Here is a 22,527-nt window from a genome sequence, read left to right on the forward strand (position 1 = left end):
TGCCGCTGTGGCTACATAGGAGAAAGGAATTTCAAAAAGTTTGATCGTGGGAGGAAGATTTTGTTGTGACAATTCTAATTCAAGAAGCATCTTAAAGTAGATGGTGAGCTGATCTGATTTAGTACACCTTTCAGTGATGTCAGGGGTGCGTGGCGCCTGCAAAGGAGTTACACAAATGAGTTGTGCTAAGGAGCTCTCGCACTTCCTTTTCCTGCAAAATGACCCCTGAAGATGAATACAACGATAGGAAATTGAGTGTAATTTAGTTATTTTTCACAGCGATCTATCTCTTTGGTTTGGTGTAGCGGTTAAGTGTGCGGACTCTTATCTGGGAGAACCGGGTTTAAATTCCCCACTCCTCCACTTGCAGCTGCAGGAACGGCCTTGGGTCAGCCATAGCTCTTGCAGGAGTTGTCCTTGAAAGGGCAGCTTCTGTCAGAGCTCTCTCAGGCCCCACCCACCTCACAGGGTGTCTGTTGTGGGGGGAGAAGATAAAGGAGACTGTAAGTCGCTCTGAGTCTCTGCTTCAGAGAGAAGGGTGGGGTATAATTCTGCAGCTGTCATCTACTTCTTCTTCTTTCCGCAAATCTCTGCTTGGTTGTCCCACCTAGAGGCTGGCAACCTTACAAACCAGACACAACAACATTCCTCGTCGACTTCTGTGCGGAGGCCGGCCAGAAGAAAGTGCATAGAATGAAAAGTACGCTGTGCCCAATCTGGGCATGTGACGGCTGTCACAGAAGCGCAAGCCAATGAGTTTATTATTTTGGACGCGGGGGTGTTTTGCTTTCACAACAGCACCACACGGGCAAAGGGAAACACGGCCTCGTGCCTGCCCTGCCAGCCGTTCTCTGGAACTTGCATCGCTGCCCAAACACCTGTTCCTGCCTTGAGACTTTTTCACCGTCCATTAACAGGACAGAAATACAGGCCTGTCCTTCACTGGGCCCTGGAGTCTGGGATTATGTTTTCTTTTTTAAATGAGCTGAAACAGCAGCCGAAGTGAGGACGGCATAGCCGTGCGTCCCACTTCCTGGACCTGCCTCATGTTTTATGGAGTGTGGCGACGAGCGCTCTCTTCCTAGTTTTAAATCGCTGGCGTGTCCGAAGACAAAACCCAAAGTTCCAATATAAAGTGTATCGCAATATTATATTGGAATTGGTCTCCTTCTTCCAATGGGTAAAGACAGCCGGCATGTAAGAACCTGAGAGAAGCCATGTTGGATCAGGCCAATGGCCCATCCAGGCCGACACTCTGTGTGACACAGTGGCCAAAACCCAGGGGCCATCAGGAGGTCCACCAATGGGGTCAGAACTCCAGAAGCCCTCCCAGTGTTGCCCCTCAAGCACCAAGAATACTGAATATCCCTGCCCCAGACATAAGAACCTGAGAGAAGCCATGTTGGATCAGGCCAATGGTCCATCCAGTCCAACACTCTGTGTCACACAGTGGCCCAAACCCAGGGGCCATCAGGAGGTCCACCAGTGGGGTCAGAACTCCAGAAGCCCTCCCACTGTTGCCCCTCAAGCACTAAGAAGACAGAGCATCACTGCCCCAGACAGAGTGTTTCATCTTTACCTTGTGCCTAATAGCCACTCATGGACCTCTGCGTTATCGCATTTTACTTACTTGCACATTTTACTTACTTCATTATTGTAGAGTGGGGTTCGTGAAGTTCTCTCTTGGTTTCTTGTCCTCACAATAACCCAGCGACGAAAATATATTTCATCAGGGCCTTTTTTGTAGAAAAAGCCCAGCAGGAATTCATTTTCATATTAGGCCACACCCCTTGACATCACCATAGTTCAACATCAGGCATTTTTGTAGAAAAAGCCCAGCAGAAGCTCATTTGCATATTAGACCACACCCCCTGGTGCCAAGCCAGCTGGAACTGCATTCCTGTGTGTTCCTGCTCAAAAAAAGCCACGTACTGTATCTCATTATTTTAGAATGCCCGTTAAGAACATAAGAGAAGCCATGTTGGATCAGGCCAATGGCCCATCCAGTCCAACACTCTGTGTCACACATAAGAACATAAGAGAAGCCATGTTAGATCAGGCCAATGGTCCATCCACTCCAACACTCTGTGTCACACATAAGAACATAAGAGAAGCCATGTTGGATCAGGCCAATGGTCCATCCAGTCCAACACTCTGTGTCACACATAAGAACATAAGAGAAGCCATGTTAGATCAGGCCAATGGTCCATCCAGTCCAACACTCTGTGTCACACATAAGAACATAAGAGAAGCCATGTTAGATCAGGCCAATGGTCCATCCAGTCCAACACTCTGTGTCACACATAAGAACATAAGAGAAGCCATGTTGGATCAGGCCAATGGCCCATCCAGTCCAACACTCTGTGTCACACAGTGGCAAAAAAATTATATATATATATATATATAAAATACATATATATACACACTGTGACCAATAGCCATTGATGAACCTCTGCTCCATATTTTTATCTAACCCCCTCTTGAAGCTGGCTATGCTTGTAGCCGCCGCCACTTCCTGTGGCAGTGAATTCCACATGTTAATCACCCTTTGGGTGAAGAAGTACTTCCTTTTATCTGTTTTAACCCGACTGCTCAGCAATTTCATTGAATGCCCATGAGTTCTTGTATTGTGACAAAGGGAGAAAAGTACTTCTTTCTCTACCTTCTCCATCCCATGCATAATCTTGTAAACCTCTATCATGTCACCCTGCAGTCGACGCTTCTCCAAGCTAAAGAGCCCCACGCGTTCCTTGCCTTACAACGTAAACAATTTCTGTGTAAATACCTTCAGCACTGTGTTTTCACCCAGAGAGGGGGGGTGGAATTAATCTATCTTTTAGAAGATGTTAATCCACAAATGACAGCGTGTGTTGCAAAACGTTTTAGTAGAAGCTTATAAAATTACGTAAGTTTAAGCACACTGCTGTCCCTTAATTGTTGGACCCCTATTTATCCTAGACTTGTATTATTGGCTATTATTTTAATTGACTGCTTTATGTTCTTGTTAAATCAGAGTGGCTTACAATCTCCTATATCCTAATCAGGGGTGGCCAAACTTGCTGAAAGTAAGAGCCACATAGAATAAACAGCAGATGTTTTAGAGCCCCAAGGAAGGAAGGAAGGAAGGAAGGAAGGAAGGAAGGAAGGAAGGAAGGAAGGAAGGAAGGAAGGAAGGAAGGAAGGAAGGAAGGAAGGAAGGAAGGCAAATAGATGGGGAAGGGAGGGAGAGGTGGAAATAAAGCAACTTTAAATGCATTCTCCAAGCCGCCAGCTGACTTAGCTAGGATAAATGATTTAAAGACACAAGTGCTTTCTCCAAGCTGGCTGACTGTGGGGGCGAGGGGATTCAAGAGCCGCACAATATGTGTGAAAGAGCCTCATGTGGCTCGCGAGTCACAGCTTGGCCACCCCTGTCCTATATCTTCCTCCCCCACAACAGGCACCCTGTGAGGTGGGTGGGGCTGAGAGAGCTCTGACAGAAGCTGCCCTTTCAAGGACAACTCCTGCGAGAGCTATGGCTGACCCAAGGCCATTCCAGCAGCTGCAAGTGGAGGAGTGGGGAATCAAACCTGGTTCTTCCTGATAAGAGTCCACATACTTAACCACTGCACCAAACTGGTGTGGTTCATTTATCAGGCCTCTGTATTTATTCCCGCTTGTAAATGAACAGTGCCAATAAAGGCGTGGATTGAATTGAACTAAAGAGAACCTACACATCCAGGGGCAGTCAACCTCTTGATGGCAGCACAAGGGGGCAACATCAGAGCAAGGCCTTGGCCTCTGGGCCCTGTTTGTATTGGCCCCCCTGGCTTGGCTACTGTGTAGAGCAGGATGCTGAAATTGATGGACCAGTGGCCAGATCCAGCCAGGCTCCTCTAATGTTCCCTTCTCTGGATTGCGTCTGCTCCTTCTAACCCCTGGAGCAAGAACCTGTCAGCTCTGCTCACCGCCTCCCTCCCATTAACAGGCTGGCTACTCATCCGTGAATAAAGCCCGAGACTCTCCTAACAATGGGCAGATAATTACGCCGAGTCCATTTTCATGAATAGGAGTGCCATTTTCAAAAAAAATCAGGTTTGACGAAAGTGGAAGGAAGTCCTGCGGGACAAGAGTTCGAGTCACTTGTGCCTACGGAACGGCAGAGATTGATATTCAATTGTTCTCCGCAGGAAATCGAAAAACCACAAACGGCTGAATTGAGAGTCACCTGTGTGAAAACGCAAATTCTTCCACGTGGAGGGGGAAAGGGCTTGCTCTGCGGTTCATAGAAACAGTGAAAACAGAAACAGTCGCGTTTTCTCAATGGCCTCTCTCTTTCCCTGTTTTCTAGCTACAAATAATTCCCCATCACTCCAGACAATCACGCCTTGCAGAAGTCTGAAGCTTGGAAGATGATTCAACCAGGCCTATATTTGTATAGGCTAGAACAGGGGTCCCCTGTTAGCAACTGGACAATTATTTCTTTATATATTATAACATATTACAATAATTATTTCTTTATATATCACCAGGGCTTTTTTTGTGTGCAGGAACGCAGTTCCGGCTGGCTTGGTGTCAGGAGGTGTGGCCTAATATGCAAATGAGATTCGCCTGTGCCAAACAATGGTGCTGTCATGTGGTGTGGTCTAATATGCAAATGAGTTCCTGCTGGGCTTTTTCTGCAAAAGAGCCCTGTATATTACAATGTAGTAGTAACAACAGCAATAAGAAAAAGAAGGCGGCGGCATTGGAGTTATATCCCGCCCTTCACTCCAAATCTGAGTGGCTCACAATCTTCTTTATCTTCCTCCCCCACAACAGACACCCAAAGCGGCCAGAGCGCAGCTAGCTCTAGAAAAACCACTGAGCTGAGCTTCCACGTAGGTTTGCCAATCTCCAGGTCCCAGCGGGGGTTCTCCCGCTTTCCCAGGCTCCTTCCCGCTCCCAGTCAGCTGGCCGGCGGGGGGGAAGTTCCGCCCCCACAGCCCCCATGTGCCTTTCCACCTCCGGAGGCTTCACACTCCACTTGAAGAAGAAGACGACGACATTGGATTTATATTCCACCCTCCACTCAAGAGTCTCAGAGCAGCTCACAATCTCCTTTCCCTTCCTCCCCCAAAACAGACACCCTGTGAGGTGGGTGGGGCTGAGGGGGCTCTCACAGCAGCTGCCCTTTCGAGGACAACCTCTGCCAGAGCTATGGCTGACGCAAGGCCATTCCAGCAGGTGCAAGTGGAGGAGTGGGGAATCAAACCCAGTTCTCCCAGATAAGAGTCCGCACACTTAACCACTGCACCAAACTGGCTCTCTGTCGGTTGCACAATCTTTTCGGAGGTCGTTTGCATAGGAAAGGTAAATGTGAACCTTTGCTTGCTCCATGTTACTTTGAAGAAGTTGGAAGTTCAGCAACTCATGAGTAGAGATACCAACCCCTAAGTGGGAGCAGGCCCTCCCCCGCTTCAGAGTCCTAAGAAACGGGGAGGGGGAGAGAGGGAAATGTCTGCTGGGCACTTCATTATTCCCTATGGAGATTGATTCCCATAGGGTATAATGGAGAATTGATCTGGGGGTATCTGGGGCTCTGGAGGGGCTGTATTTTAAGGTAGAGGCACCAAATTTCAGCATAGCATCAGATGACTCCCCTCAAAATTTCCAAGTTTCAAATCTCCAAGTTTCAAAAGGATTGGACCAGGGGGGTCCAATCCTAGGAACTCCCCCAAAAGGTGCCCCTATCCGTCAACGTTTCAAATGTAGGGAAGGCATTTAAAAGTTGTGCGGTTCCTTTAAATGTGAAGGCCAGACCTCCCTTGGGTGTCCAATTGTGCTTGTCACAACTTTGCTTATGGCTCCACCCCCAAAGTCTCCTGGCTCCACCCCCAAAGTCCCCAGATATTTCTTGAATTGGACTTGGCAACCCAGAGGGATTTTTGAACCTGGGTTTCCAGAGTTCTAATTACGACAGAACTCTGGCTCTTAAGGGACCTTTCCTGCTAGTCGCTTGGCAGTATAAGAATCACACTAGTCCCATGGTAGAAGAAGAAGAATTGCAGATTTATACCCCACCCTTCTCCCTGAATCAGAGACTCAGAGTGGCTTACGATCTCCTTTATCTCCCTCCCCCACAACAGACACCCTGTGAGGTAGATGAAGATATTGGATTTATATCCTGCCCTCCACTCCAAAGAGTCTCAGAGCGCCTCACAATCTCCTTTACCTTCCTCCCCCACAACAGACACCCTGTGAGGTAGATGAAGATATTGGATTTATATCCCGCCCTCCATTCCGAAGAGTCTCAGAGCGGCTCACAATCTCCTTTCCCTTCCTCCCCCACAACAGGCACCCTGCGAGGTGGGTGGGGCTGGAGAGGGCTCTCCCAGCAGCTGCCCTTTCAAGGACAACTCCTGCCAGAGCTATGGCTGACCCAAGGCCACTCCAGCAGCTGCAAGTGGAGGAGTGGGGAATCAAACCCGGTTCTCCCAGATAAGAGTCCGCACACTTAACCGCTACACCAAACTGGCTCTCTACACCAAACTGGCAGTCTGCAACCTATGTAAATGAGCGGCACCATTTTGAAAGCCACTGTTGCCAAGGGAAAGGTGGCCAGAGAAGGCTCTGCCCCGTTGCTTGGAATGACTAGGCCTAGCCTTCTCTCTCCTCTCCTCCCCCCCTAGCACTTGGGTGACCTTCTGAAATCCTTGCTCAGACAGGCATTTCCAATAAACCTCAAGGGGGCACGGGGAAGGAGTGAGGATGAGGTGGTGGTGGAAGGAAGGATCTGCCAATCCCAGCTTTTTGCAGCCTCTTCTCCATTTTCCCTCCATCCTCTCCGGCCTGAACCGAATCCAGGCCGCTTCCTTTGAGCTTTCCGTGTGAGTCTGCAGTGCCGAGCTGCAGAGAGAGGTGGGCAGGGGGATCGCGTTACAACTTTCATTTCCTGAAATGTTGTGAGGGAGGGGAGGGGGGGAGAAGAGAAGGGAGACAAACATCCAGGGTTTTTTTATCCACACATCAGGCTAAGACCTAAGATGGGGGAGCTCGAGTTTCGGGCCTTGTCACTCAGCTGTCACCAAACAAATGAGGCTCTGAGAGCCGGGAGAGGGAGAGACACAGAGAACTACCGGCTATTCCTGACCCCTTAAACAGGTGATGGCTTCTGGAGGGGGAGGGGGGGGAAACAGGTAGAATTAATCACTTGGCCGGTCTCTGCTTCTTCCTCCTCAGTTGCTGTTTTTTTTTTCTTTTAAAACTTTGCCTGAGCAACCCAGTGTGAAATCTGTCAAGAAGAGGAAGGCGAAGTGGGAAAGGGGAGAAGGAGAGAGAGAGGGAGAGGCCATTGAATATAAGCCTCTCTTGTTTGTGTGTGCTCTTGCCCATCTGCAGGGGAAGGGGGGGAAATATCAAATTTTTTAAAAGCAAGATGAGGAAAGAGAAGCTCTCGGGAGGCTCTCCCTGAAGGTAATAAGGGGTAACCATGACGGTCGGCCTCCGCAAATAAAGGAACAAGAATCCTGTGGAGAGCTGCTGCCACTTGAGTAGACAATACTGACTTTGGTGGACCAAGGGTCTGATTCAGTATAAGGCTGCTTCATATGTTCATATATATGACTGGGCAACTGAACAACAAAAAACAATAAACACATTTTGAAACCAAGTCTATATCTTCTACAGGAATATAGAAATTAGGACAATGCTGTGGATAGTCTTATGTAAAAATATTCATGCTGCACATTTGGATTAACATAAGAACATCAGAGAAGCCATGTTGGATCAGGCCAATGGCCCATCCAGTCCAACACTCTGGGTCACACATAAGAACATAAGAGAAGCCATGTTGGATCAGGCCAATGGCCCATCCAGTCCAACACTCTGTGTCACATAAGAACATCAGAGAAGCCATGTTGGATCAGGCCAATGGCCCATCCAGTCCAACACTCTGTGTCACATAAGAACATCAGAGAAGCCATGTTGGATCAGGCCAATGGCCCATCCAGTCCAACACTCTGTGTCACATAAGAACATAAGAGATGCCATGTTGGATCAGGCCAATGGCCTATCAAGTCCAACACACTGTGTCACACATAAGAACATAATAAAAGCCATGTTGGATCAGGCCAGTGGCTCATCCAGTCCAACACTCTGTGTCACTTAAGAACATAAGAGAAGCCATGTTGGATCAGGCCAATGGCCCATCCAGTCCAACACTCTGTGTCACACATAAGAACATAAGAGAAGCCATGTTGGATCAGGCCAATGGCCCATCCAGTCCAACACTCTGCGTCACACAGTGGCCAATATATGTGTGTGTGTATACACACACACACACACATATATATATACTGTTGCTAATAGCCACTGATGGACCTCTGCTCCATATTTTTATCCAATCCATTGACTAAAACCTTGTCCTTAAAAGTATTTAATCCATTCCCCAAAAGAAAATATTTCATAGGAGGTGAAGCTCCAGAACGTCTATGCTCTTTCTTTCTCCACCCCCCCCCCCCAAATACTTTTTTCTGGGCTCCATTGTTTAAACCCTCTGTGAGAATTTTGCTGAACTCTAAAATCTGACAAGCTTTCTAATATTTCCCCCCACAAAAAATGGAGAAAGAACGAAAACATATGAAGCAGACAGATGGCAATCTTCCTCGTGGCCCTGTGGCCACGAAGGAGAAAGTAATTTAATAAGTATAACGGGAGTAAGGTTTGATTATAACAGTTCTAATGCAAGCATTTTAAGGTAGATGCTGAGCTGATATAATTTTTAATGTTTAATTTAATTTGCGATTTGTACCCCGCCCTATCCCACAAAGCGAGCTCACAACATGCTTACAACATTAACACATTGCAATAACAATAAATAAAATATAATGAATTAAACACAATGAATTTAAAATCTCATAAACATAATACATACAGATTACAATAGAGGACCATAACACCAACAATAGTACAGCCGAGGCCATAGTTGAGCAGTTGGTATGACAAATAATTTGGTCTGCCTTGTGGTGATGTTAGGAGAGTGTGGCGCATGCAAATGAGCTACGTAAATGAGCTGTGCTCAGAAGCTCTTTTTCTACAAAAAGAAGAAGAAGAAGAAGAAGAAAAAGAAGAAGAAGAAGAAGAAGAAGAAGAAGAAGAAGAAGAAGAAGAAGAAGAAGAAGAAGAAGAAGAAGAAGAAGAAGAAGATGATGATATTGGATTTATATCCCGCCCTCCACTCCGAAGAGTCTCAGAGCGGCTCACAATCTCCTTTCCCTTCCTCCCCCACAACAGACACCCTGTGAGGTAGATGAAGATATTGGATTTATATCCCGCCCTCCACTCTCAGAGCGGCTCACAATCTCCTTTCCCTTCCTCCCCCACAACAGACACCCTGTGAGGTGGGTGGGGCTGGAGAGGGCTCTCCCAGCAGCTGCCCTTTCAAGGACAACCTCTGCCAGAGCCATGGCTGACCCAAGGCCATGCCAGCAGGTGCAAGTGGAGGAGTGGGGAATCAAACCCGGTTCTCCCAGATAAGAATCCGCACACTTAACCACTACACCAAACTGGCTCTCCCCTGCAAGGAGGTTTCCCCCCCACACACAGTGCTTCCAACATTTCCAGTTATTCTGAGGGGAAAAAGGAAAGACCTTCGAGTGAGGAAGGACAGCTAATTTTTTCCCCAGACTCTCTACCTAGAATCTTTTGCTATAACCAAGAAGGGGAGAACCATTCTATTCATCACCCCCAATTCCTTGGAGTGAGAATGGGATATAATAAATGTGATGTCAGGCAATAGATTCCACCACACGCGACCTGTTTGGCTTTGGGAAGCAAGTTTGGAAATAATCTATGGACCCATTTTAAAATGTCTGGGGGATGGATGGATTGAGGATTGCCAGACAATTGGCCAAATTTTTTTTAAAAACTGGAGAGCCAGTTTGGTGTAGTGGTTAAGTGTGCGGATTCTTATCTGGGAGAACCAGGTTTGATTCCCCACTCCTCCACTTGCACCTGCTAGCATGGCCTTGGGTTAGCCATAGCTCTGGCAGAGGTTGTCCTTGAAAGGGCAGCTGCTGTGAGAGCCCTCTCCAGCCCCACCCACCTCACAGGGTGTCTGCTGTGGGGGAGGAAGGTAAAGGAGATTGTGAGCCGCTCTGAGACTCTTGAGTGGAGGGCGGAATATAAATCCAATGTCTTCCAATGTCTTCTTCTAAAAAAAATTGCTGCAGATTATTAAACTATTTCATCATTATCTGGACTGTTTGTTACTGACGGTGGGGGCCAGTGGGTTATGTAACATCATCGTATATGGTATGTAAAGTGCTGGTTAAATTCTGAGCTTAATACTGTTACTGAATCATAGAGTTGGAAGGGACCTCCAGGGTCATCTAGTCCAGCCCCCTGCACAATGCAGGAAACTCACAAACACCTCCCCTAAATTCACAGGATCCTCATTGCTGTCAGAAGGGCCATCTAGCCTCTGTTTAAAAACCTCCAAGGAAGGAGAGCCCACCACCTCCCGAGGAAGCCTGTTCCACTGAGGAACCGCTCTAAACTCACAAACACCTCCCCCTAAATTCACAGGATCAGCATTGCTGTCAGATGGCCATCCAGCCTCTATTTAAAAACCTTCAGGGAAGGAGAGCCCACCACCTCCCAAGGAGGAAGCCTGTTCCACTGAGGAACCGCTCTAAAGGTCAGGAAGTTCTTCCTAATGCTGAGCCGGGAAAATCTATTATGATTTTGGCTGTTTTGATTGTTTATTTTATTATTGTATATTTGATGTATTTTTTCCCAGGGGAATGGGTGGAATATATATAAACAACTACTACTGATGATGATGATGATGGAATATATTTATAATTGCTGGCAGAAGAGGAGTCCAATACCACCTTAAAGGCTTTCAAAATGTGAGTCACGGTTCACTTTTTCATATACCTCTGGAATGTGAGTCCATCTGAAATCACTCCATTCTCCAAGAATAAGGACAGACGGACTCGCATTCTAGCTGTTATCTGAAGAAGTGAGCGACGACTCGGAAAAGCTTCTATCCTGCCACAGATTGTGTTAGTTTTAAGGTGCTTCTGATCTCTTGTTCTTTTCTACTTCTACACAGACAGACCTAACACAACTACACAGGGCTTTTTCTTGCAGCAGGAACTCTTTTGCGTATTATCCACCCCCCCACCCCCGATATAGCCAATAAGAACATAAGAGAAGCCATGTTGCATCAGGCCAATGGCCCATCCAGTCCAACACTCTGTGTCACACATAAGAACATAAGAGAAGCCATGTTGGATCAGGCCAGTGGCCCCTCCAGTCCAACACTCTGTGTCACACATAAGAGAAGCCATGTTGGATCAGGCCAATGGCCCATCCCAGTCCAACACTCTGTGTCACACATAAGAGAAGCCATGTTGGATCAGGCCAATGGCCCATCCAGTCCAACACTCTGTGTCACACAGTGGCAAAAAATTTTATACATACACACACACTGTGGCTAATAGCCACTGATGGACTTCTGCTCCATATTTTTATCTAACCCCCTCTTGAAGGTGGCTATGCTTGTGGCCGCCACCACCTCCTGTGGCAGTGAATTCCATGTGTTAATCACCCTGTGGGTGAAGAAGGACTTCCTTTTATCCGTTCTGACCTGACTGCTCAGCAATTTCATTGAGTGTCCGTGAGTTCTCGTATTGTGAGAAAGGGAGAAAAGTATTTCTTTCTCTACTTTCTCCATCCCATGCATTATCTTGTAAACCTCTATCATGTCACCCCGCAGTCGACGTTTCTCCAAGCTAAAGAGTCCCAAGCGTTTCAACCTTTCTTCATAGGGAAAATGTTCCAGCCCTTTAATCATTCTAGTTGCTCTTTTCTGGACTTTCTCCAATGCTATAATATCCTTTTTGAGGTGCGGCGATCAGAACTGCACACAGTACTCCAAATGAGACCGCACCATCGATTTATACAATCTTTCAAGAGCTTACAGTAGGCCCTGTACTAAGAGCCCTGTAAGCTCTTGGAGGATTGGCTACACCATGGGGGTGTGGTCTAATATGCAAAGGCGCTCCTGCTACAACAAAAGCCCTGCGTACTACCCATTTTGATTTCTCTCTGTAGAAGTGAGCCATGACTCAGAAAAGCTCCTGCCCTGCCCACAATTTTTGTTAGTCTTGAAGGAGTTCCTGAACTCTTGTTCTTTTTTACTGCTTGTTGTTGTTCAGTCGCACAGTCGAATCCGAGTCTTTGCAACCCCATGGACAAAGTCACGCCAGGCCCTCCTGTCTTCCACCATCCTCCGAAGTCCACTCCAATTTACATTGGTTATATCAGTAACGGTATCCAGCCATCGCATCTTTTGCCGTCCCCTTCTTCTTTTGCCTTCTGTCTTTCCCAGCATCAGGATCTTCTCCAGGGAGTGCACCCTTCTCATTGGGTGGCCAAAGTATTTGAGCTTCAGCTTCAGCATCTGACCTTCCAGGGAACAGTCTGGGTTGATTTCCCTTAGGACTGACTGATTGGGTCTTCTTGCAGTCCAAGGGTCTCTCAAGAGTCTTCTCCAGCACCACAGCTCAAAAGCATCTCTTCTTCTGCGCTCGTCCTTCCTTATGGTCCAGCTCTCACAGCCATACATTACTACTGGGAATACCATCTATTTGACTATATGGACTTTTGTTGGCAGGGTGATGTCTCTACTTTATATTATACTGCCCAGGTTCGCCTTAGCTGTCCTCCCATGGAGCAAACGTCTTTTAATTTCAGGGCTACAGTCACTATCTGCAGTGATATTGGATCCTAGAAATGTGAAGTCTGTCACTACTTCCATGTCTTCCCCTTCTATTTGCCAAGGTGTGATGGGGCTGGATGCCATGATCTTACTTTTTTTGATGTTGAGTTTCAAGCCTACTTTTGTGCTCTCCCCTTTCACCCTCAACAAGAGGTTCTTTAGGTCCTCCTCATTTTCTGCCATTAGAGTGGTGTCATCTGCATATTTGAGGTTGTTGATGTTTTTCCCGGCAATCTTAATTCCGGTTTCTGCTTCATCCAGGCCGGCATTCCGCATGATGTACTCTGCATATAAATTAAATAAGCAGGGTGACAATATACATCCTTGTCAAACTCCTTTTCCTATTCTAAACCAATCAGTTGTTCCATATCCCGTTCTGACAGTTGCTTCTTGACCCTTATACAGGTTTCTCAGGAGACATGTGAGGTGGTCTGGTACTCCCATCTCCTTAAGGACTTCCCACAGTTTGTTGTGATCCACACAATCAAAGGCTTTAGCATAGTCAATGAAACAGAAACAGATGTTCTTCTGATACTCCCGTGCTTTCAGCTACCCATCTCAATTTATAATTCCTGAGGCTCTTTCTGGACTTCTTGGCCTGCAGGTTCAGAATCAGGGGGGTGAGCAGAAGGCAAACAGATGCAGGGGAGTAGAGGGGTCAGGCAATCCCTTGGCTTTGTGTATGGAACGGAACAGCCAGCTGTTGACTTTCCAAACAGCCCGAGGACTTCTCCTCATCCCTCCCCTCCCTAATTTTCCTAGGCCAGCTGTTTGGGTAGAGCTGCAGCCCCAGGGAGTCAAGCTGTGCGTTGAAATCAGAACCTTGATTCTGGGGGTGGGGGAGGAATTCCGTAAAAGGTAACAACAGGCCCCCTGCTAGGGTTGCCAATCCCCAGGTGGGGGCAGGGGGTCCCCCAGGTTGCAGGCCCTCCCCCCACTTCAGGGTCATCAGAAAGTGGAGGAGGGGAGGGAAATGTCTGCTGGGAACTCTATTATTCCCTATGGAGACATTCCCATAGAAAATAATAGAGAATTGATCAGCGGGTATCTGGGGCTCTGGGGGGGGGGGTTGTTGTTGTTTGAGGTAGAGGCATCAAATTTTCAATATAGCACCCAGTGCATCCCCCCCAAAATACCTCCCAAGTTTCAAAAAGATTGGACCAGGGGGTACAATTCTATGAGCCCCAAAAGAAGGATAGGTGCCCCTATCCTTCATTATTTCCTATGGAAGGAAGGCCTTTAAAATGGTGTGCGGTCCCTTGAAATGGGATGGCCAGAACTCCCTTTGGAGTTCAATGATGCTTGTCATGTCCTTGCCCCTGGCTCCACCCCAAAGTCCCCTGGCTCCACCCCCAATGTCTCCTGGCTCCACCCCAAAGTCCCCTGGATCCACCCCCAATGTCACCTGGCTCCACCCCTATATCTCCTGGCTCCACCCCCAATGTCCCCTGGCTCCACCCCCAAAGTCCCCAGATATTTCTTGAATTGGACTTGGCAAGCCTAGTTCTGGGGTGGGGGGAGGGATTCCATAAAAGCTAACAACAGCCCCCCCCCCCCCCCCCCGCTGATAAAATCCTGCAACCGCTATTTAATTCCAAGAACTTTAAGTCTTTTGCTCTTGAGCAGCTCAGGGCTTTTTCTGTATCAGGAACTCCTTTGCCTATTAGGCCACACACACACACACACACACACACACACCCCCGATGCAGCCAATTCTCCTGGAGCTTCCAGTAGGCCCTGTAAGAAGAGCCCTGTAAGGAATTCTAGCAGGACCTCCTTTGCATATTAGGCCACACCCACCCCGATGCAGCCAATCCTCCTGGAGCTTACAGTAGGCCCTGTAAGAAGAGCCCTGTAAGGAATTCTAGCAGGACCTCCTTTGCATATTAGGCCACACCCACCCCGATGCAGCCAATCCTCCTGGAGCTTACAGTAGGCCCTGTAAGAAGAGCCCTGTAAGGAATTCTAGCAGGACCTCCTTTGCATATTAGGCCACACCCCTCTGATGTAGCCAATCCTCCTGGAGCTTCCAGTAGGCCCTGTACTGAGAGCCCTGTAAGGAATTCTAGCAGGACCTCCTTTGCATATTAGGCCACACCCACCCTGATGCAGCCAATCCTCCTGGAGCTTACAGTAGGCCCTGTAAGAAGAGCCCTGTAAGCTCTAGGAGGATTGGCTGCATTGGGGGGGATGGCCTAATAGGCAAAGGAGCTCCTGCTACAAAAAAAGCGCTGCGTGTATCACATCCTCCTGGAGCTTGCAGTATAGGGTTGCCAATCCCCAGGTGAAGGCAGGGGATCCCCCAGTTTGGACACCCTCCCCTCGCTTCAGGATCATCAGAAAGCAGGGGGGGGGGAGGGAAATGTCTGCTGGGCACTCCATTCTTTCCAGAGGGTATAATGGAGAATTTAGAATGGGCAGGTGTATCTGGGGCTTGAGAGGCTGTTTTTTGAGGTAGATGTACCAAATTTGCAGCATTGCATCTGATGACTCACCTCAAAAGACCCTCCAAGTTTCAAAAAGATTGGACCAGGGGGTCCAATTCTATGAGCCCCCATCCTTCATTATTTCCAAATGGGGGGAAGACATTAAGATACGCACAAATTCAGAGCAGATTGCCACCGATGTAATAGCTGCGTGTGCAAATGATCCTACTTTCGGCAGCTACTGCTCTGGATTTGTGCATATCTTATTCCCACACTTCTTTGAGGCACGAAGCCTGACGAAATAAACGGAGACAATCCATAATTAGCTTGGCTTTATTGGACGGTATTTCTTTGAACATTGACTTATGCTCAAGCCAGTGCTACACAGAGCTTTTTGCTTGTTCTCCGATCCCCAGGTAGGGGCAGGGGATCCCCCTGGTTTTGTGACCCCCCCCCATTCAAGGCTATCAGAAACCAGTGTGGGGGGGAGGGAAGGAAATGTCTGCTAGGCACTCCATTATTCCCTAAGAAGACTGATTCCCGTATGATATAATACAGAATTGACCTGGTAACTGGGGTTTGGGGGGGGCTGTTTTTTTTTTAAATTAGAGACACCAGATTTGCTGCATAGCATCCAATGCCTCTCCTCAAAAGACCCTCCAAGTTTCCAAAGGATTGGACTAGGGGGTCCAGTTCTATGAGCCCCCAAAGATGGTGCCCCTATCCTTCATTATTTCCAATGGAGGGAAGGCATTTAAAAGGGGTGCGGTCCCTTTTAAATGTGAGGGCCAGAACTCCCTTTTGGAGTTCAGTGATGCTTGTCCCAACCTTGCTGCTGGCTCCACCCCCAAAGTCCCCAGATATTTCTTGCATTGCTCCTGGTAACCCTAAGTAGATGAGAGCCTGTTTCTTTTGAGGCGCTTTCCGAAAGAAAGGTGGGGTGTGTGAAAAGCCCACGCTGAGTTCCCGACCCCTCTTTCTTCCCTCTTCCTCCTTGATCACCTCCCCCCCCCCCAGAAAGGAGGATCCTTCCACTGCCCACAGCTGGGAGAGTAAACATCTCCCTGGCTTAGGTCAACATACCCTCAATGGTGCAAAACACAAACAAACAGAGGAGATAGGGGTCATTAGCTCCAAGCCAAGCCTTGGCCCCAGGGGTGAGATGCGGCCTAGACTGAAGGAGTCCCTCCCTCTGAAAAGGCCCACAAACCACAGAGAACTCCCTCAGCACAAAATATCTGCCTGCTGATGGCTCCAGGGATCTAAAGTGTTGAAGATCTGAAGTTACATCGTCTTGGAAAGGGGGGGGGGGGAGAGTTCTGCTCTTTTAAACCACTGAAGAATTGCTAGACTTAAGGCTGAGGTTGCTGCCTCCCGGTTGGGTTGGAAAAGACCTGGAGATTTTTTTTTGTGGGGGGGGGGAGCAGAACCTGGGGGAGGGTATGGTTTGGGGAAAGGAGGGTCTTCAATGGGATATAATGTCATAAGAACATCAGAAGAGCCCTGCTGGATCAGACCAGTGGTCCATCTAGTCCAGCATCCTATCTTACACAGTGGTCAACCAGTTCCTCTGGAGGGCCAGCAACTGGGCAGAGAGGCTGAGGCCTTCGTAAGAGCATCAGAAGAGCCCTGCTGGATCAGACCAGTGGTCCATCTAGTCCAGCATCCTGTCTCACACAGTGGCCAACCAGTTCCTCTGGAGGGTCAACAACAGGGCACAGAGGCTGAGGCCTTCATAAGAACATCAGAAGAGCCCTGCTGGATCAGACCAGTGGTCCATCTAGTCCAGCATCCTGTCTTACACAGTGGCCAACCAGTTCCTCTGGAGGGCCAACAACAGGGCACAGAGGCCGAGGCCTTCATAAGAACATCAGAAGAGCCCTGCTGGATCAGACCAGTGGTGCATCTAGTCCAGCATCCTGTCTTACACAGTGGCCAACCAGTTCCTCTGGAGGGCCAACAACAGGGCATAGAGGCCGAGGCCTTCATAAGAACATCAGAAGAGCCCTGCTGGATCAGACCAGTGGTCCATCTAGTCCAGCATTCTGTCTTACACAGTGGCCAACCAGTTCCTCTGCAGGGCCAACAACAGGGCATAGAGGCCGAGGCCTTCATAAGAACATCAGAAGAGCCCTGCTGGATCAGACCAGTGGTCCATCTAGTCCAGCATCCTGTCTTACACAGTGGCCAACCAGTTCCTCTGGAGGGCCAACAACAGGGCATAGAGGCCGAGGCCTTCATAAGAACATCAGAAGAGCCCTGCTGGATCAGACCAGTGGTCCATCTAGTCCAGCATCCTGTCTTACACAGTGGCCAACCAGTTCCTCTGGAGGGCCAACAACAGGGCAGAGAGGCTGAGGCCTTCATAAGAACATCAGAAGAGCCCTGCTGGATCAGACCAGTGGTCCATCTAGTCCAGCATCCTGTCTTACACAGTGGCCAACCAGTTCCTCTGGAGGGCCAACAACAGGGCATAGAGGCCGAGGCCTTCATAAGAACATCAGAAGAGCCCTGCTGGATCAGACCAGTGGTCCATCTAGTCCAGCATCCTGTCTTACACAGTGGCCAACCAGTTCCTCTGGAGGGACAACAACAGGGCAGAGAGGCCGAGGCCTTCATAAGAATGTCAGAAGAGTCCTGCTTGGTCAGACCAATGGTCCATCTAGCCCACCATCCTGTCTCACACAATCGCCAACCAGTCCCTCTGGAGGGCCAACAACAGGGCAAAGAAACTGAGGCTTTCATAAGAACATCAGAAGAGCCCTGCTGGATCAGACCAGTGAAGGTCCATCTAATCCAGCATCTTCTCTAACATAGCGGCCAACCAGTTCCTTTGGACAGCCTTCCATGGGACATGGAGGCTGAGACCTTCCCCTGATGTTGCCTCAAGGCTCTGGGATCCAGAGAATTAGTGCCTCTGAATGTGGTAGTTCCCCTCAGCCACCATGGCTGGTAGCCCTAAATCTATCTAAAAGCAGCCATTCCCTCCCCCAGCCATTAGGTGGCCCGGAAATGTGTTGTAACTTGTAATTCTAGAACATCTGCCTCCACCATCTGGAGATTTGCCCTTTCTTGGGGAATTAAGATCACAGCAGGGGTGGAATTCTAGCAGAAGCTCCTTTGCATATTAGGCCACGCCCCCTGGTGTAGCCAATCCTCAAAGAGCTTCCAGCAGGCCCTGTACTGAGAGCCCTGTAAGGAATTCTAGCAGGACCTCCTTTGCATATTAGGCCACGCCCCCCTGATGTAGCCAATCCTCCTGGAGCTTACAGTAGGCCCTGTACTGAGAGCCCTGTAAGGAATTCTAGCAGGACCTCCTTTGCATATTAGGCCACACCCTCCTGATGTAGCCAATCCTCCAAGAGCTTACAAGGCTCTTTTTTTTTTGTAAGCTCTTGGAGGATTGGGTACATCAGGAGGGTGAGGCCTAATATGCAAAGGAGCTCCTGCTAGAATTCCATCCCTGGGTGGCAGGATTTACTTCTGAATAAATTTGGCGCTGATTTTCTTATTAGGCAACCAGATTGTGATTTTTATGTGGTTTTATCATAGTTGATTTACTTACCTTGTAAGCTACCTTGAGTTCCAGAAGGTAGAAAGGAGGTCCATCAAGTGCCAGTACTATCTACCCTGACTGGAAGTGGGTCTTCAAGGTCTCAGGGAGAGATGGTTCCCATCACCTCTCACCTGATCCTTTAACAGGAGAAGCCAGGAATCGAACTTGGGACCCTCTGCCTGCTAAGCAAATGCTCTGCCACTGAGCCACAGAGCCCCTCAATGGCTCTCCTTGGTTTCAGGCTGAGGTCTTTCCCATCACTTACTGCCTGGTCCTTTGAACTGGAGATGCCAGGGATTGAACCAGGAACCTTTTTCCTGCTGCTCACCCTTGAGCTATATGCACGGACTGGTGACTTCCACTTCAATGTATCTGATGAAGTGTGTGTGCACGCAACAGTTTATACCTAGAATAAAAATGTATTGGTCTTGAAGGTGTCAACTGGACTCCAACTTTGTTTCGCATTTGTCAAGCTTGCCTGGCATTCTAGTCAAGCCTCACAATTTCACACAATGCAATTGCTGAGCAGTCGAGTTAGAATGCACAAGAGGAGGTACTTCTTCACCCAAAGGGTGATTAACATGTGGAATTCACTGCCACAGGAGATGGTGGCGGCTGCAAGCATAGACAGCTTCAAGGGGAGATTGGATCAACATATGGAGCAGAGGTCCATTAGTGGCTATTAGCCACAGCGTATAGATGGAACTCTCTGTCTGGGGCAGCGATGCTCTGTATTCTTGGTGCTTGGGGGGGCACAGTGGGAGGGCTTCTAGTGTCCTAGTCCCACTGGTGGACCTCCTGATGGCACCTGGGGATTTTTTGGCCACTGTGTGACCCAGAGTGTTGGACTGGGTGGGCCACTGGCCTGATCCAATGTGGCTTCTCTTATGCTCTTATGTTCTTCTCTCCAGCCTTCCTACATGGAAGTAAACCTCCTGGATCTTATCCAGGATTGGCCACAAAAGTGAGGATGTCCTGGAGATTTTCCCGGGAGCAAGCTCCTGTTGAAGTAATTGGGGCTTACTCCCGAGTAGACCCTCCGGTGCTTCGATTTCAAGGAGCCCAGGAGGGGGGTCGCCTCCACCCTTTCAGAATCCAGCCTCCATCTGTGTAAATGGTCTCCTTGGATCTTCCGGGTTGCTGTTGGATAGGAAACTTTAAAGACATTTACAGTTAAACCCACCCCATTGCTTGAAACAAACGAAGAAACGCCAATAAGCCCCCTCCCATGAGAAGGATCACAAACAACCGACTGCAGTCCCTAACAGGGGCTTGAGACTTTGGGCCCCGATCCACCAGGGAGAGCTCCAGCACGAAACCCCCTGTAAAAGAGTGCTGGGGTGCTTCTGTGCCAGGGGTGCTTCTGTGCCAAGTATGTTTGGGATTGCAGCCAGAACCCCGGCACAGCCGCAAGGGTCACGATCCAGCTAAATTAAGCTCAAGTCAGGAACGTACCCTGGAGAGGGCTTTAGATGCAGCTTGATCGAGTACAGGGGAGGCCAAACTTGCTTAATGTAAGAGCCACATAGAATAAATGTCAGATGTAGAAGGAAGGAAGGAAGGAAGGAAGGAAGGAAGGAAGGAAGGAAGGAAGGAAGGAAGGAAGGAAGGAAGGAAGGAAGGAAGGAAGGAAGGAAGGAAGGAAGGAAGGAAGGAAGGAAGGAAGGAAGGAAGGAAAATAGATGCAGTGAAGGGAGGGAGAGGTGGAAAGAAAGCAACTTTAGATGCATTCTCCAAGCCACTGGCTGGCTTGGCTTGGAGAAGTGATTTTAAATGACAGATGCCTTCTCCCAGCTGGCTGACAGGGCGGTGGGGACTTCCAGAGCCCAACAATATGTGTGAAAGAGCCACACCTGGGCTCTCCAGCCACAGTTTGGCCACCCCCAGGGCATTTTTTGGAACAGGAGCTCCTTTGCATGTTAGGCCACACCCCCTTGATGTAACCAGTCCTCCTGGAGCTTACAGCAGACCCTGTAAGAAGAGCCCTGTACGCTCCTGGAGGATTGGCTACATCAGAGAGGTGTGGTCTAATATGCAAAGGAGTTCCTGCTACAAAAAAAAAACCCCCGGACCACCCCTGATCTAGTTCATGTTCTCCCTGGAAGAAAATCCATTCGAGTTCTAAAGAGACTTTTCTCCCAAGAGTTTGCATGACTCCAGTATTTCTTCGGTGTCAATGTGCCTTAGATCAGCTGCCGGCCTCCATTAAAGGGACGATGGTGGTGAGTAATAATAGTTAGCTTTTCAGAGTTCGAAGCGCTTCCAACTTCTTCTGCGGATGCAAGACTGAGGCAAAGAGGTCAGGGAGGTGTAGGGGTTAAAGTGTGGAACTAGAATAACGGAGGCCCAGGTTTGATTCCCCACTGGTCATACTTTCTCAGCCCGGCCTACCTCACAGTGTTGTGGTGAGGAGAAAATGGAAGAGAGCAGGACCAGGTAAGCCTCTTTGGGTGCCTGTTTGGTTGGCGGGTGTGTCAAGGGAGCAAACAGAGGCCTCTTGGGAAAATTCCTGGCAGAGGCAGGATTCAAACAGGGTACTCTATTAGCCCCTGGGCTATACCACTTCCCTGCTCAACTCTCTCCTGGATCATTCAGTTCCCCTGTTTTTACAACATTTGGCTTTTCATTGTTTTATTGTTTCTCAAAGTAACCTTAAATGCTCCCTAAATAATTTTTTTAAAAAACCCAAAATGTTTTTCTTGGGGGGGGGGCTAGGGGGGGCGGGATATTTCCTAGGCAACCACTATGGCTCATACCAGGATTTGCACAAAAACGCCATTTGAATCCTCGTGCCTTAGTTTTTGGATATCCCATTTTGCTGATTGTACTGACCCGTGCGTTCACATACCAAATAACGGACTGTGCAACTGAGACCAGCTTCACACTAGTGCTTTAATCCTGGTTTAGGTCTATCCCCAAACTGACTTTCTACACTAAAACCATAGAATCATAGAAAGTTTCTACTGTGTGAGGCTGCGATCAAATAATGCACTTTCAACCCACTTCCAATGCACTTTCCAACCGGATTAGAATGTGTGAACTGGCAAAAAACCCAGTTGGGAAGTGCCTTGAAAGTGGATCGGAAAGTGCATTCTTGAGTGGGTTGCAATCGCAACCTAAAGAATAGCAAAAAAAAAATAAAAAAAAATCCACTTGCAAACAGTCCAGTGTGAAAAGCACATCGCTCTGTATAAATCCGCCTAGAGTCCCTGGGGGGACAAAGGAGGATTATAAACACCACAGAACCAAGTTTTGTGTCCAGTGGCACTTTAAAGACCAACCAAGTTTTACTCAAGGTATAAGTTGGAGTGGCCAAACTTGCTTAAGGTAAGAGCCACACAGAATAAATGTCAGATGTCTGAGAGCTGCAAGACATGAGGAAGGAAGGAAGGAAGGAAGGAAGGAAGGAAGGAAGGAAGGAAGGAAGGAAGGAAGGAAGGGAGGGAGGGAGGGAGGGAGGGAGGGAGGGAGGGAAGGAAGGAAGGAAGGAAGGAAGGAAGGAAGGAAGGAAGGAAGGAAGGAAGGAAGGAAGGAAGGAAGGAAGGAAGGAAGGAAGGAAGGAAGGAAGGAAGATGAGGTGGAGGGAGAGGTCTTCTCCAAGATGTCTTCTCCAAGCTGATGGGGCAGTAGGGGCTTCGAGAGCCAAATAATATGTGGGAGAGAGCCACACTTTGGCCACCCCGGCATAAGCTTTAATGTGCACCCATACTTCTTGTTGGCCTTCAAGGTAGCCCTGGACTCCCAATTTTGTTCTGCTGCTTCAGACCAACAGGGCTAGCCATCTGAATCTATAATCA

General features: G+C 48.5%; 1 protein-coding gene across 1 annotated transcript in view; it reads right to left on the bottom strand.

Annotated features, from left to right (window-relative positions):
* The window catches only part of LOC132589006 (homeobox protein six1-like), a 50,117-nt gene that overhangs the window by 26,722 nt on the left and 868 nt on the right, over positions 1-22,527 (bottom strand).

Source organism: Heteronotia binoei, chromosome 21 (assembly GCF_032191835.1).
Source record: "Heteronotia binoei isolate CCM8104 ecotype False Entrance Well chromosome 21, APGP_CSIRO_Hbin_v1, whole genome shotgun sequence".
Taxonomy (NCBI): Eukaryota; Metazoa; Chordata; class Lepidosauria; order Squamata; family Gekkonidae; genus Heteronotia; species Heteronotia binoei.